General features: G+C 47.2%; 1 long non-coding RNA gene across 1 annotated transcript; it reads right to left on the bottom strand.

The window, feature by feature from the left end:
• Nucleotides 1–290: 290 nt before the first annotated feature.
• LOC108177944 (uncharacterized) lies at nucleotides 291–16,089 on the bottom strand. The gene is made up of 3 exons (XR_001794612.3): nucleotides 15,994–16,089; nucleotides 10,191–10,337; nucleotides 291–828 (listed from the first exon to the last, which is right to left on the bottom strand). It is a non-coding gene; the product is annotated as an uncharacterized LOC108177944 (long non-coding RNA).
• Between the last annotated feature and the right edge of the window lie 570 nt (nucleotides 16,090–16,659).

Here is a 16,659-nt window from a genome sequence, read left to right as displayed (position 1 = left end):
AATGAGCTGTCACGGCCTGCGGGCCTCTGTAATCGGAGTCTGCGCACGCCACTCCTTGCACCATCTTCCCTGTGCCCCGCCTGTGCTGGCTCTTGTTTGCAGCGAGCAAACTACGTCAGGGACTCTCGCCTGCTGTGTACTTGGAGTCCTCTTCTCTCACCTCACCTGTGCCTGGCATGCTCCAGCCCTTTCCTGCTGCAACCAGACCTGCTTCTGGTTCCTCTAGCTTAGTCCCCTGAGTCACGTCCTCCATTGTATGTGCCACTATCCACATTTTAACTTGACTGAGATTTTTTTTTTAAAGATGTGTTTATTCGAAAGACTTACACAGAGAGAGGAGAGGCAGAGAGCATGGTCTTCCATCCTATGGTTCACTCTCCAGTTGGCCGCAACGGCCGGAGCTGTACCGATCTGAAGCCAGGAGCCAGGAGCTTCTTCCAGGTCTCCCACACGGGTGCAGGGGCCCAAGGACTTGGGCCATCATCTACTGCTTTCCCAGGCCACAGCAGAGAGCTGGATCGGAAGAGGAGCAGCCGAGACTAGAACTGGCGCCCATATGGGATGCCAGCTCTTCAGGCCAGGGTGTTAACCCGCTGCGCCGGCCCCCTGACTGAGATTCTATGTCTGTTTCAGACTCCTTAAAGGCAAGGGCTTTGCCTGTGCGGTGCATGCTGGGAGCCTGATCAACTAGCACAAGCCCCACACTTAGGCGGTGCTCAGAAGTCAAGGCAGTGGATAAAATTCCTCTGACAGGGAGACTGAATCCAGGCCAGGTAGACGGGACCAGGGCAGCACCTCCCTGCCGTCTGGAGATGAGTCTTGGAGGACCTAAGAGACATCAGACAACAAGTTTCTGTAAAGGACTTATGTGATTGGTGATTTAATTTAGCTCAATCAAAATGGTCACTTCTCAGTCCCCTTTTTTACACCTCTATCCCTCACTTAAGCAACCTGCTTCCATGATTGGAGACTTCTCAATGCCTCATTTACATCTCTCCTGGGCCAATCAGTCTCTTCCAGCTCCCTGATTGGTTCACATTAAATGTTTCATCAACTTATACAGCTCATCTCAGGAATGCCCTCTGCATGGTCCTTAAAATCCCCCAGCCCCTCAGCCCTCAACAGTTGCAGCCTCCTTGCAGGAGCCCTCCTGACTGCTGGGTACTTTTTCTGCTTCTCTCAGTAATCGTCCTTCCCGCTCACCCTACATCGTTGGTGTGGCCCATTCTGCAAGCGGAGCTTGTAGTGGGGTGCTTGTCTTTGTTCTCCAGAACAATTCTTCATGTCTGTGAGACAGAGAACCTGCTGGGAAAACCTGCGGCACTTCCTCATTTGCACCGCGTTGTTTCCTCTGTGCTGTTGCACTCGGCTGTCCTTTGGGTCTGCCTGCCAGGTGCCCCTGGGATCCCCATTTGCTTCACTATCTTGCCTGGCAAAGCTTCCCCTCCCCGCCTGCCCCCAGCCCTCAGACTCAGGGATTTCCCCTCATTGCTCTCACAGCACCCCATGTGTGCCCCTCAAGGCACTGACCGGACTGTCCTGTCCTCTTTGATCTGTCTCTCCGGGCTGGGTACCCGTAGTAGATACAAAGCAAGCACTGGATGGATGAGAATCATGGCCACTCTGGGCTTGGTTACAATTCCCTGTAAAGCATGGATAACACCTAGTGGTTTTTTATTGAACATAGATTTCTGAAAGGGCTTTGCAGACTCTGAAAGAACTGTACCTGGGGGCCAGCACCGTGGTGTAGTGGGTAAAGCCACCTGCAGTCCTGACATCCCATATGGGTGCTGGTCCAAGGGCCAGCTACTCCACTTCCAATCCAGCTCCCTGCTAATGGCCTGGGAAAGAAGTGGAAGAAGGCCCAAGTGTTTGGGTCCCTGCCACTGATGTAGGAGACCTGGATGAAGCTCCTGGCTCCTGACTTCCATCTGGCCCAGTGCTAGCCATTGCAGCTGTCTGGGGGAGTGAACCAGCACATGGAAGGTCACCCTGTTTCTCTCTCTCTGTAACTCTTCCAATAAATAAATAAATTCTTAAAAAAAAAAAAAAAAGAAAGTGCTGTGCCTGTATGGATTGATATGAGGGCTTCTGGCTCTTAGGGTAATGAGGTTCAGGTTAAAGTCTGTAGGTTGCAACCCTTGCTTCTGAAACTGTTATGCTAGTATTGATTAGAAGGACAATGAGAGACCCTGGAGACTGGAAAAACTGACGTAATCACGTGCCATTATGTATTTCCTTTTTTAAAAGATTTTATTTATTTAAGAGATAGAGTTATAGACAGAGGTAGAGAGAGGTCTTCCACCCGCTGGTTCACTCCCCAGATGGCCACAATGGCCAGAGTTGAGCTGATCTGAAGCCAGGAGCCAGAAGCTTCCTCCATGCCTCCTACACGGGTGCAGGGGCCCAAGCATTGGGCCATCTTCTACTGCTTTCCCAGGCTCTAGCAGAGAGCTGGACTGGAAGAGGAATAACCGGGACCAGAACCAGCGCCCACATGGGAGCCAGCACTGCAGGCAGAGGATTAACCTACTGTGCCACAGCGTCGGCCCCATACATTGGTTTTTAAAGTTGTGGTTCATTGATGGTAGAAATTCGTCAGGTCATTTGATTATCTTCATTTGGAGATAGAAAGGTATGCTGAATATTAAAACATCAAAACTAAATTTGTTAAGAAACTTCCTGACACAAAATCTCTCAGTAATCAGGGTATCCCAATGAGACAAAAAGGTAAGAGGCCTGCAGTCTATGTCTGAGGTTTACAAGCACTGTTTGCTTGAGTGGTTATCAGATTTCTCCTGTCTTGGATTCCTTATGGTTTTTTTTTTGTTTTTTTTTTTTTGTTTTTTTTTTTTTTTTTTTTATGCTCTGGATTCCTCTGCAGATCTTAGGTGAAGGGGACAAAGTTGAGGTCTCACTGTGGACTGGACACCACCTTCCTGCGAAGCCTCACTTGATCCCAACAGGCCCAGGGGGCAGAGTATCATTGTTCCCATTTTACCAGGAGGGTGTAAGTGGTTAGAAAGCGGTCCCAAGGCCCCCGTGCTAACAGAGCCTAAAGACGGAGCATGGTCCTGGCTCTGCCGCTTTAAATTAGCCTTGTGACTTTGGACAAATTCATTAACCTCTCCATTCCTCGGTTTTCACACTGGTAAATTGTGGGCAATGGAAATAAATTACTGAATTCATAGTTAGCATTTGTAAAGCAGTTGGAGCAATGCCTGGCATGCTAGGGAAATATCTTGTTGAATAGGAAAAAAACAAAAACAAAAACAAAAACAAACAAACAAACAAAAAACTGCACCACCATGTTCTGTGATGTCTGTATCTTCAAAGGGTACCTCCCGGCTCAGACACACAGAACACCTGGGAACTACGGGTGTTAATTCTCCCTTTACAAACACTCCTGAGCACAGTACCTAAAACTTCCTCGAGACAAAAAGAGATAGAAAATGAGCTGTATGTCATTGAGGACTTTGGTTCAGCAAACAGTTTTCATGAACAGTGCCCAAGTGCACAATGACAAAGGTTTAAAAAAAACACCTTGTTCCAGAAACACTTTCAAATAGCATGCAAAAACGCAGTGAAACACAACACAAGGCAGGAGCAGTCCCTGTGGAGGGTGCTTGTGTAACACATCCAAGTAGCTGAGTTCTGCTAATGCAGACCCTGGGAGGCAGTGGTAGTGGCTCAAGAAATTGGGTTAATGCTTCCCATATGGGAGACCTGGATTGGGTTCCTGGCCCCAGCTTTGGCGTTGACCCAGCCCTGGCTATTGTAGTGAATCAGCAGATGAAAGAGCTCTCTCTCTCCCTCTCCCTTCCCCTCCTCTTCTCCCTCCCACCCATCAACCATGTCCTCCCTCCCTTCCTCTCAAAAAATTAGAAAGTAAAGAAAACAAGAAGAAAGGGCCAGCACTGTGGCATAGCTGGTAAAGCTGCCGCCTGCAATGCTGGCATCCCACATAGGCACCGATTTGAGGCCTGGCTGCTTCACTTCAGATCCAGCTCTCTGCTATGGCCTGGGATAGCTGTAGAAGATGGCTCAAGTCCTTGGGCCCCTGCACCTGTATGGGAGCTCCTGGCTCCTGGCTTTGGATTGGTGTAGCTCTGGCCATTGCGGCCGATTGGGGAGTGAACCAGCAGATGGAAGACCTCTCTCTCTCTCTCCTCTCTCCTCTCTCTGTCTTTCAAATAAATAATTTTTTTAAAAAAAAATTAAAAAGTAAAGAATACAAGAAGGAACAAATAGCTGATTTGGGCAAAGGAAAATGAAAGCCATCACTTTGCTTCACAGATGCAGCTGCTTGCCCAGTCCCAATGCCCGAGGCAGGCAGCAAAGTCACCTGTGAGCTATTTAGTGGCAAAAGCAGAGAAGGAAAAACAAAATGCTGTATGGTATCTGCACGATCAGACTGCAGATTTGAGACACAAAGCTTTTTCTAGGTGTGTGTGTAAGCTTCTGGTAAGGCAGGTGAGCATCAGGAGAGGCCCACGACATTTTCATAATTGATTATAAAGGAATCAGCACGGCTTCCTTACAATCTGCCTCAGTGGGGGGTGGTAGAAGACTGAACGGAGTCATGCATGGGAAGGGACCCACACATGACATTAGGCACCGGCCTGGCTCAGCCAAAGGGGATGGCCCAGAGGACCGAGGCCTGCAGGCCTGCAAAGCAGCCCTCTGTGAAAGCCAGCACAGAGTAACTGTGCAACTGTGCAACATCACAGCGCAACTGATAACTTGGACAACGCTGGTCACACCATTTTTCTCTGTGGGAACCTGAAATTTGGAAATTGTATGTTGCCCTTACTGGTCAGGCTCACTGGTTTGACAATCATCAAAGCAGAAGTAGGTTTCGCTTCCTTTTATGAAAGGAAAGAACCTAATCAAGGCAATGGTTGGATGGTGGAAGGCCCAAGCACTTACTAATATTAAAAGCAAAATACATACAAGTTTTTGTGTGCATTTTTCTGGGGAGAGAGTTCATAATTTTCACTAGAGTCTCAAAGACAGTATCAAGAACCACAAGTTTAGGGACTGATGCTCTCCTAGAATGGTTTCTTGTTTCCTGGAGAGACGCGTATAATTGGAGGGACCCAACCTCTCCCTATTGTGGTTGAGATTTAAACTGCATTTATAGTTACTCAAGATGCAAACTTTTCAAAAAAAAAAAAAAAAAGGCAACCCAATTCAAAAATGAGCCAAAGACCTGAATAGACATTTCTCTGTAGATATGCAAAAAGTACCTGAAAAGATGCTGAATGTCATTAGTTATCAGGAAAGTGCACATCAAAACCACGTGGCCCTGCTACCCACCATACTGAGGACTGAGAAATCAGAACTCTCATTCATTGGCTATGGGAATTAGCATAGTCACTTTGGAAAATAAGTTGGGCAATTCCTTGAAGATTTAAACTTAAAGTCCCCATGTTAGCCAGCGATACCAATCCTAGGTATGTGCTCAAGTGAAACGTAAACATGTATCCACTCAAAAAGTTGTCCATGGATGTTCATAGCAACATCATTCGTAGAACAGCCCCAAGGGGAAGCCAGCTAAATGTCCATCACTGGTGAGTGGCATCTATCCATACACTGAATGATTCTGTCCTTATGAAATGCCCAGAACAGGCAAATCTCTATATAGAGAAAGTGGATCAGTAGTTGCTAGGGCTAGCACTGGGGGTGGGGCAAGGGTGGCAGGCACTGATAGGAGATTAGCAGGTGAGGACTAAGGGCTATGGGGATTTGGGGGGGGGGGTTACAAAAATATTCTAAAATTCATGTGGTCATGACTTAATTCTGAATACAACTAAAAATCATGGAATTGTATAATTTAAGTGGGTGAATTACAAGGTATGTGAATTACATCTTAATAAATCTATTCCCAAACGAAGGCCTCTGATGGGTGGCAACTCCTGGAAGAAAATCAAATTCATACTCAGATGACACACAGCATCCATAGCATGTGTCACTGAAAATGACCTACATTTCCTACTCTTCACTCACATTCAGGAGTAATTATCAATCTCAAAAAAGACAATGAGAGAGATTCTCAAAAAGGGATGATATTTACTTGAGCACAGCAGAGTATTGCAATAGGAATACACGTGCCGTAGCAAACTCTGAGCAGACTCAAAAAGGAAAGTTTTTTGTTTTAAATGGATTTACTTAAAAGCAGAGAGAAAGACAGAGAGATCTATCTCTGCAAATCCCTGCAATAACAGTGGGTGGACCAGGCCAAAGTGAGGAGTCTGTACACAGTTGTAAGTGCCAGAGACCCAGGGAGCCATCGCTGCTTCCTATCAGGGCACACGTTAGCAGGAAGCTGGATTGGGCACGGAGCTGGGACTTGAGCCAGGAACTCTAACATGGGGCGCTGGCCCCCCTAGTGGAGTTGTAATTGCCGTGCCAAACACTTGCCCCAAGAGGGAATTTTTTAAGTTGAGAAAGAGAAGGATATTTAAGATGTGTCAGGTATTTTGAAAAGCTGATCTTGGGCCACAGCAATTCATAACCAGGACGGTGTCAGGCCCAGGTTGAACGGGTTCCGGGCAGGTGTCCCCGCAGAAGTACTTTTTGGATGAGGTTGTGGAGGCATCTGGGAAGCTCCCAGTTCTGGAAGAGTCTTTTGGGATGGTTACTAGCAGACAAATATGTGGAAGAACCTTCCCTTGGTAACCTCCCGGCTTGCTTTACTTACTATTTTTTGGTAGGGTTGACACAAGGGACTCCATGTTGATTTGGATGAGTTTCACATTCTTTTCCTGTAGCGATTCCCCTCTTTGAGACAATGGAGATCAAGCTCCATCTGGGAATGATTGCATTGGCACCGTGAGGGGTTGACCAGTGTCTGGCACACTGCAGTGGGCACGTGGTCTGGGCCCTGCTGCTTGCTAGAGGAGCAGTTTCCAGGGCTACTGAGGACTGGCACTTTCTTGGCTAGGTGCCTTGCATGGAAGGACTGCAGGGACGCTGGCTCTAACCTCAGGGGTTAGAGGAGGACGCACACTGGTGTGGGCAAGTTGGGCTTGTGCCCTATGACTGCTTGGCAACTCCCTCAACATCTCCACAAGTATGACTGAGCAAAGTAGAGAAAGAAAAGCCAGGCACATTACCTAAGCCTGCCTTGTTTCTTTTTTGTTTGTTTAAAGATTTTATTTCATGAATGCACATTTTATAGGCACAACTTTAGGAATATAGTGGTTCTCCTCATACCGACCCTCCCACCCCCACTCCTGTCCCATTTCCTACTCTCTCTCCCTTCCCATGCTTCATCAAGATTCATTTTAATTAACTTTATATACAGAAGACCAACTCTATACTAAGTAAAGATTTCAACAGTTTGCACCTACACACACAAAGTATAAAGTACTATTTGATGACAAGTTTTACCATTAATTCTCATAATACAACTCATTAAGGACAGAGGTCCTGCACAGGGAATAAGTGCACAGTGACTCCTGTTGTTAATTTAACAATTAACACTCTTAGGTATGACATCAGTGATCACCCGAGGCTTTTGACATGAGCTGCTAAGGCTATGGAAGTCTTTTTCATCCACAAACTCCGTCGGTATTTAGACAGGGCCATAAGCAAGTAGAAGTTCTCTCCTCCCTTCAGAGAAAAGTACATCCTTCTTTGATGGCCCCTTCTTTTCACTGGGGTTTCACTCACAGAGATCCTTCATGTAGGATAATTTTTGCTACAGTGTCTTGGCTTTCCATGTCTGAAATGCTCTCATGGGCTTTTCAGCCACATTTGAATGCTTTAAGGACTGATTCTAAGGTCAGAGTGTTACTTAAAGTGATTGTCATTCTATGAGTCTGCTGTGTGGACTTCTTCCCATGTGGGACATTCCCTCCTTTTTAATTCTGTCTATTATTATTACCAAGACTGCTGCATTTGTATGGTGATGCCAAACAGATCCACTAAGATGACCTTAGGCACTAGTCCGCCTGTGCTTTTCTGTCCTGACTCCTGTGGCACCAGCTTTGGGAAGCAATGGGGACTCTTGGTGGGCTAGCTCTTGAATTCTCCTTGCCCTTGATATTTAGCAGAAAATAAACCAACCCTAAGGCCCTGAATCATTCTGAAGACTTGGACATGCATTTCAGATGCTCAGCCTAACCAGCAAGGCAAGGGGTGTCATCTATCAGTTAGTCTCTTTGGCTCTGATGGAGCTTGGCCCTTACTCTCGACAGGAGCATGTGCTCCAAATACCCATGTCCCCACATAGCCTGAAGGAGCCGTGGCTGGCCCAGGGACCCTCTCTCCTGGCTGATGGGCCCCTGAGCCTGGTATGGGACCCCAGAAGCTGCCTATTCTTGCTGGTAACTGCTGCACCATGAGCAAGGGATGGGGAAGGTTCTAGATGGCTGATGTGTTCAACCCGATGTCTCCTGAGTGAGTTACAGCTGACAGAGTGACTAAGCAGGCATCACTGGATTTGTTTGTTTTGCTCCAGAGGGTTGAACACTCACACAATATTTAACAATCTCAAGCCAGCTCAGTCTTCCCAGGTTAAGTCATCCCTCATATCTACAGTCCTCAACCTGTTCTCTGGAGATCTGAAATGTGTGACGTGTTAGTAAATTTTTCTTTTTCTTCCTTCCTTCTTCCTTTTCCCTTCCCTTCCCTTCCCTTCCCTTCCCTTCCCTTCCCTTCCCTTCCCTTCCCTTCCCTTCCCTTCCCTTCCCTTCCCTTCCCTTTCCCCTTTCTCTTTCTCCTTCCTTCCTTCCTTCCTTCCTTCCTTCCTTCCTTCCTTCCTTCCTTCCTTCCTTCCTTTTTTGTAAGGGGACAGCAAAGCAGAGGCGAGAGTGGTGCACAGCATATTGCCCAAGGCCAGGGCAGCCCTGGCTAGAACAGGAGGGGCCTTCCTCCCTCTGGCCTGGATTGCGCCATGTTACCTCTACTGCTTCCCAGTGGCCAGAGGGGCTCAGGGGTCCTTAACCTTTTGTGAGCCAGGGGCTCCTCTGGCAGGGTGGTGGAGCTTGAGGACCCCTCGGAGTAATGACTGATGGTGTAGAACAGAATGGACAGCGTTAAAGGGAAAATTAATCATGCTGACATGCAGTTATCAAAACCTAAGAGAAAAACATGTGTGCTGGAGCGGTGTATGTGTTTTTTATTAACTCATTAAATAATAAGACTGAATGTCAGGTCTATCACCTACTGCGCCTTTGAAGCAGTGAGGCATGAAAATAATATTTGGAAGTGTCTGCACCAATTAGACTGAGTTAAGAAAATACCTGTGATCTCCACTGGAACAAAGTCACAGGTGTGGCTAACAGACTTAGCTCATGCCTTATATTCCTAATGGAAGGAAAGCTCAATTTCAGCTAGAAGTTATTGAAAAGAAGGACGTTGATTTTCCCCGTCCGAGTCCATGGGGCCCTGACTTGTGTCCTGGGACCCCTTGAGGGATGTGGGTAGACTCCAGGCTAAGAACCGGCGCCTCTCGTTTGTTTCACTTCACCCCAGTCCCTCTCCTCCCTGCAAACACTCACTTGTTTGCGGAGCCAGTCCTTGGGCTTGGTGTCAGCTAGGGTGCTGGGAACTTAGTTTCTAAATGATCTTGAAACCAATCTGCTTATTAATATTTCTGAAATTAACAAGCTGTGTGGGTTCTTGCCATGCATTCAGAGAACAATTCTGAATATTGGCTCAAATAGACCAGACGGCGCGATGAGAGATGCATAGGAGAGTGAGGGCTCTATGTAAGGAGAAAGGGAAGTCTGGAAATTGGGCGGGGGCCGTACCAAGCATAGAGCAGGCCAGGAGCCACGTGCAGCGAGCTTTTGGTTATGAGCAGCTACTAGCAGCTTATCACTGGCTCAGGTAGCAAAGTGAAGACAGAGAGTGGAGGAAGCCCGAAGGCCACGTGCCCCAAAGGCGTGGGGCAACCAGGGGATCCAGTGCATCGAGGGAAAATAAGAGAAAAAGGGAAAAAAGGGCTGGGCCTTTTATCTACTTCCAAAGGGGTGTGGTTATATAGTCTGATTGGCAGGTGCGCATACAGATGGGGTCAGGTAGGTGCATGAGATCATACAGGGAGTGTGGGAAAGGCGTGGTCTTCCAGCTCACAAGCCTAACCCATTTTATCCTATCTGCCTGCCTACATCAATCTAAGGTCATACATTGACTTAACCATGCAAGGAACATTTTTCTTTTTTAAATTTATGATATACCTTTGGGCATCCAGCACATCTCCCACGACGCCTGGGTTGTAGGCGGCCCTGAGGTCCCGGAGTTCTCAGCGGGGGCAGTCAGGTCAAGGCCAGACTCCTCGGGGCTCCTTGGAGGGAAGCGAGGTCTGACCTGGCAGCCCACAGTCTCTGTGGATCATAAGCCCAATGAGTGACGCACAGCATGTGGAGGTGGTGGCATGTGACCAACAAGAGGCTTGGCCGCCCGGACACCCCCTACAACGGAGCTGTCCACCGGGGACAGGGCCCATAGCACTGTCTGAGGAGCTGCTGTAAGACAACTGTGCACAGCCCCAGGGGCTGGGGACTGGGGACTGGGTTCAGGGGAGAAATGGGGGAAAGCAGGGAGCCCGTGTGGAGCTCAGCTCAGGGGGTGCCACTCTCTAGGCGGCAGCCCCAAATCTGTCTTCACAGAACAACCTAAAGGCTTCTGAATGTCTCAGGAATCCTGGGGCTGATATAAAGGATCTTCAAAACGTTCATGGGAATGCATTTAGGAAACATTTATGCATGGATTTCAAAAGTTGATTGTGCCTAAATTAACATATCATTTATTTGTTGTTAAAATTCGTGCTTATTTTCATTTAAAAGGCAGAGAGACAGAAAGAGGCAGACAGATGGAGAGACGGAGAGAGATCTTTCAGCTGGTTCACTGCCCAAATGCCTACAAAAATTCAGGGCTGGAGCAGGCCAAAGCCAGGAGCCTGGGACTGCATCTGGGACTCCTACGTGGGTGGCAGGTCCCCTACTACTTGAGCCATTTTCTGCTGCTCCCAGGGTGTACAGGAAGCTAGAAAGGGCAGCAGAGCCAGAACTCCAAAACCAGGAACTCGAACATGAGCTGTGGGTGCCCCAGGCAGTGTCTCAACTGCTGAGCCAGAAAAAAAGCCCCAACGGACCTTTTAATTCCATTTTCCCACTGATTTCTAAAGTACTCTGATATTTTGGGTCCTTGACCTACAACCAAATACCACAAAGAAGACCAGAAGTATTTCCTAGCAGTGCATCCGAGGATTCGGTCTGAAGCTGGAACCCTCTGACCCCACTCATTCTGATGTAGGCAGGAAGATGGGATAGAATTGATCAGGTTTGTGAGCTGGAGACCACGCCCCCTGTGTATGCCCTTACCCGGCAACACCTGTGTGTCCACATGCCAGTCAGGCTAGTTAACTACTCCCCTTTGGAAGTGGATTAAAGGCCTGAAACACGTGGATTAAAGCCCTCTTTCCCCATTATGGACCCCGTTGCCCTGCACCTGCACATGGCTTTCGGCCTGCTGTCTGCTTGTGGTGTGGATGCCAACGGAGTGTCCAGACTTTCCCTTCTCCCTTAGGTCAGACGAACACCCTCCCTCTCCTATGCATTTCTCTCTGAATAAAAAGCTTAAAACCTATCATGCTGCCTGGTCTGTGTGCCAGTGTTTAGAATTCTCTGAATTCGTGGCAAGAGCCCACACGGCTTGTTAATATTTCAGATAATTAGTAAGCAAATCGGCAATAATTTCAACTCAACTCCAGCATTCCTGTTCTGACAACAAACAGCTTGCCAAATGAGTATTTCTCACTGCTTTTAAAAACTGGATCTAAAAATATTTGGGCTCAAAAATCTATCCATGGTGTTACTAAGAATTCCAACAATAAATTGGCCAATGAAAGACAGGGAACCTCAAGTAGAGGCTTTGTATACAATCTGCACTGTTGTGATTTCCAGATGATCATTGCGAAGAGAACACTATTTTGCAAAGCTTCTCATCACGTGGGTCCTGAAGGATTTCAAGACATCGCCTGCACACACACCTCCAGCAGGAGTCGTGTGCCGCTGTTCCAAACATACATCCTCGTGGCGAAAGTGAAGGCTGTGCAAGAGGGTTCAGGATTTTCATTAACATCCTTCAGCAAGAGTGTACTCGATGTTTCATTTAGTGTCCTTCCTAGGACTTGCATTTTATTTTTAGCATCATAACTACAGACTGAAGAGGAAATGTAATGAATTTGGTCCCGTGTAGACCTGGTTCAGTTCTCTCCGGTTTACCCCCCAGGGGCAGGTGTTATTTCCACTGCTGATGAGAGGATCCGGGTAGTGAGGGACTGGTGTGGGTTCTGGCGCATCCCAGGCCAGCCCTCTTCCTCTTCCTTTATGCCTCAGCTAAAATATTTCTGCAGTTAAAATCTGTTTTGATTAGTGCTTAGACGTACGTGGACTACCAGATGACAGTTCATCCAATTATTAATTTGCTCATTAAACATTTATCAAGCAAACCCTCATCTGGGGAAAATGAGCCCCCGCTATTCCCTGCAGATGCCAGCACAGGTGACAGAGGCCGGCTTCTCGCTACAGAGCCTCTGGCAAGGGTGCGGGGCGGGACCAGGAGCACACCTGGACCCTCACATGTCCGCAGGGCCAGTGTGGACAGAATGCCCCTTCCCCGTGCTCGGGTGAAGGAAGGGGCCCAGTGACAGGAGCGGGAGAGCAGAGAGGTGGGGCCTCCCAGGCGGTTCCTCACTTGGCAGCTGTGTGCCCACGGCAGCCTCTTCCTAAGCAGAACAGGGACTTTGATCCCAACTCGTCAGGGCTGTGCCAAGCCAGGGAGAGGCTGGATGGGGAAGAGAGTGGGAAAGCAGCAGATGGAGCCCTGCAGGTGTCATCAGCCACCACAGAGGGCCCGGGGCAGCTGACCTTGGCTTCAGGATTGGAGGACAATCGCAGGGGCGGGGTGGGGGGTGCTGACCTGGATAGCCAGCCCATCCCCAGCGGGGAGCTGCAGCTCACCTCCCTGTGGGGGTGTGCTCGGGGCTCTCCGAAAAACCAGTCGGTCAGACTTGACATGTGTTTTTCCTGATATTTCATTGTTGGCACTGATTAATTTTTGGCCTGGTTTTTGAACATTGTGCAGGCTAAACAAAAGGTTTACAACCTCTGCCCAAAAAGTGTTGTGGGGAAGAAACAAACAGCAGGGGCCATGATCCATTGCTACAGGCAAGGCCGGGAGACAGGGGCTGGGGAAAAGCAGGAGGAGGGGTCACCTTCCCATCTGCAGGGCTCCCGGGGACAGAGAGGACAGAAGCTGGCCACCTGCCAGCTGTTTGTTCAGTTCTCGCTGGGGAACTGGGTTCATTTTGCCAGAGAGTGGCTTCTGTTAGGAGCTAAAACTATGAAACATCTAGAAGAAAAAAGCCCACAGGAGAAGATCTTTGTGACTCTGGCTTAGGCAAAGATTCTTTTTTTTTTTTTTTTTTTTGAGTGTCATGGAAGATTTTTTGCCCCCCTTGGCCTTAGCAAATGTCAATATTGCATCATCTGTGCTTCGAAGCTGACATAGAAGAAATGAAGACAGCAAACTTCATTGTGGCCTTTTCAAATCCCGCACCCTCGCTCCTGTCTCCGGAAGCCACTGTGATCCTGGTGATGGGAGTTGCACTTCACAACTGTGTGTGCGCACATCCACACGCCCCTAGCACGATTCCACGTATTGTAAGAGGTATCTATGGCAACACTATATATAAGATTTCCAAGCAGCGAATGAGCACCGGGCAGAGCTACTTAGAAGGCCTGTGGGTAGATTTGGTTCACACAGATTTGATTTTTTTGCACTTTTCCTGGAATGATGTGTTGAATGGCTGGTTTATGTTTAACTTTAAAAAATACCAAGCTGTTTTCCAAAGTGGCTAAACCATTTTAAGTTCCCACATGCAAAATTTGAGGGTTCCGGTTTAACCCCATCTTCACCAATGCTTGGGAGTCACCAGCCCCTTAGATTGGAGCCATTCTAGAGGGTGTAGTGTAGTTCATCGCAGTGTTAGCTTGTGTTTTCCTACGAGGAAAGACGCTGTGCTCCGTTTCCTGTGCCCGTTAACCATTCACGGGCTACATTTTCTTTGGTTGAACTGTGCAAAGGTACTTTGAAGAATTCATGGAAGATGGAATTAAAACATGTTTATTGGGGCCGGCATTGTGGCGTAGTGGGTAAAGCCGCTGCCTGCAGTGCCGGCATCCCATATGGGCGCTGGTTCGAGTCCTGACTGCTCTATTTTTAATCCAGCTCTCTGCTGTAGCCTGGGAGGGCAGTGGAGGATGGCCCAAGTCCTTGGGCCCTGCACCCATGTGGGAGACCTGGAGGAGGCTCCTGGCTCCTGGGATCGGATCAGCACAACTAACTCCAGCAGTTGTAGCCAATCAGGCAGTGAACCAGCAGGTGGAAGACCTCTCTCTCTCTCTCTCTCTCTCTCTCTCTCTCTCCCCGCCTCTGCCTCTCCTTCTCTCTCTGTGTAACTCCAATGTTCAAATAAATAAATAAATCATTTAAAAAAATGTTTATTGTGGTGCAAAAGACTTTGAAATCCATGAATAGTTTTTTATTTCCTAATATATATTTCCCATGAACTTTTGGAAGGCCCTTAGTACGCATGGATTTCAAATGTTTTTGCATCAAAATAAACTCATTTTTCAATTCTCTTTTTCATAAACTTTTTGAAGTTCATTTGTGTATGCAAAACGTCTGTATAATTTTTAACTGGGTTGTTTATCTTCTTCTTTGAAAGGGACGAGTCATTTATATATTCAATGCCACAATTGCACTCCTAGGTAACTATATAAATAAAAACATATATCCATGTATTTATGCTGCTATAAAGACGTTATGTGAGTGTCCACAGAAGCACTACAGCAAAGGTGGCCCCAGAGCACACTGATGGAAGAAGCCACAAGATCACACAGTTTGTAATCCCATATATTCAAAATCTAGAAAGGCGAATCTCTCGGGCCATGGTTGCCTGGGGCTGGGGCGGGGTGTGAGGAGGCCTGCTGGGTAAGGGGAATGTTCTGAAGCCGGATCCTGGTTGTGTTTGTGCAACACGAAAGCTCTGTAAAAATTATTGCAGTGTAAATTACACAGAGTGCGTTTTATGGTCTGTGATTTATATCTCAATAAAGCTGCTTAAAAGCAAAGACACAACCAAACAAGAAATAATACCAACCCTCACTACATCCTTTCAGAAAATAGAAACAAATCCTTTCCAACATTTTCTATTAGGTACAATCCTGAGAGCAAAACCTGGCAAAGACACTGCAGCCAAAGACGTTTGTAAAACTCATTAGCAAATATTAGCGAGTCAAACGCACCCCTAAATAAAAAGCATAAGATGTCATAACAGAGTTGACCACACACGTGGTAGGTGGCAAGATCACCCTCCACAAATGTTTGGGTCCTAAGCCAGGGCCCTGTGGCCATCCCACACAGCAGAATGAAATCCGAGTCGCAAATTGAACGCATGTTATTACAGGGATTGCAAATGTGGGAGGAGGCAGAAGAGTGTGTCTGAGTGCTGTGACCTGAGGAAGACCACTGGTGGCTCTGAAGCACGAGCCAAGGAAGGCAGCACGTCTCCGGAGCTGGAAAGGACACACACCCTGCAGAGTCTCCCCAGAGCCTCAGGGAAGCACAGCCCTGCTGACAAATTGGCTGGAGCCCATTTTGCGCTTTAGAACTACAGAAATGTGCTGTCTTAAGTCTATGTTGGTTTGTTACGGCAGCACTAGGAAACCAATGCACCACCTTAATAGAATAAGGAAAAATAAATATATGATCATCTTCATAGATGCAGAAAGAGCATTTGCCAAAACTCAGTACTCATTTGTGATAAAGACTTTTAGTTTTAAATTAGGAATAAAGATGTTAGACTTTGAGACAAAAAGCATGATCAGATAAAAAAAAAAAAGCAGAGATTAAATGACAATGAAAGCATCACTCTACCAGAAGATACACATTCTAAATTTATATGCAACTTACCAGACAGCTTCCAAAAAGCAAAGCTGGCAGAAATGAAAGGAAAAGGAGATAAATCTATGACCACAGTGGGTGTTTCGACACATCCCTCTCGGGAACATTTAGAAACAGTAGATAAATAAGGACAGATGTGAAAGATTTCAAAAACAAGATTAACAGATTTCAGATTAATGGACATGGGAAGAAGATCCCAGCCCCAGATTTCAGAAACTGCCTCTCTCCAAGTGCACATGAAACTAATACTGAGCATATGTTGGCCCATAAAAGAAGACTCAACTCATTCAGTGATCGAAATAATATATTCCCTGATGATCGTGGAAGTAAACGGAAATGAATCTTGAAAGATATTTTTTAAAATACTCTGAAGTTTGAAAACTAGGCACAGTAGGTTAGGTCACCGCTTGCAACACTGGCATTTCATATCAGAGTGCCAGCATGAGTCCTGCCTGCTCTTCTGATCCAGGTTCTTGCTAATGCCCCTGGGAAGACAACAGAGAAGAGCCCAAGTACTTGGGCTCCTGCCACCCGTGTAGGAGACTGGGATGGAGAATCAGGCTCTTGGCTTCAGCCTAACCCAGCCCTGGCTGTTGTGGCCATTTGGAGAGTGAACCAGAGCATGGAAGATTCATTCTCCCTCTCTCTCTCTCTCTCTCTCTGTTTCTCTCTCTG

Source organism: Oryctolagus cuniculus, chromosome 4, assembly GCF_051225735.1.
Source record: "Oryctolagus cuniculus isolate XC-2025 breed Fujian yellow rabbit chromosome 4, ASM5122573v1, whole genome shotgun sequence".
In the NCBI taxonomy this organism is placed as follows: Eukaryota; Metazoa; Chordata; class Mammalia; order Lagomorpha; family Leporidae; genus Oryctolagus; species Oryctolagus cuniculus.
Note: the sequence above shows the minus strand (reverse complement) of the source record. Positions and strands in the feature narration are given on the sequence as shown.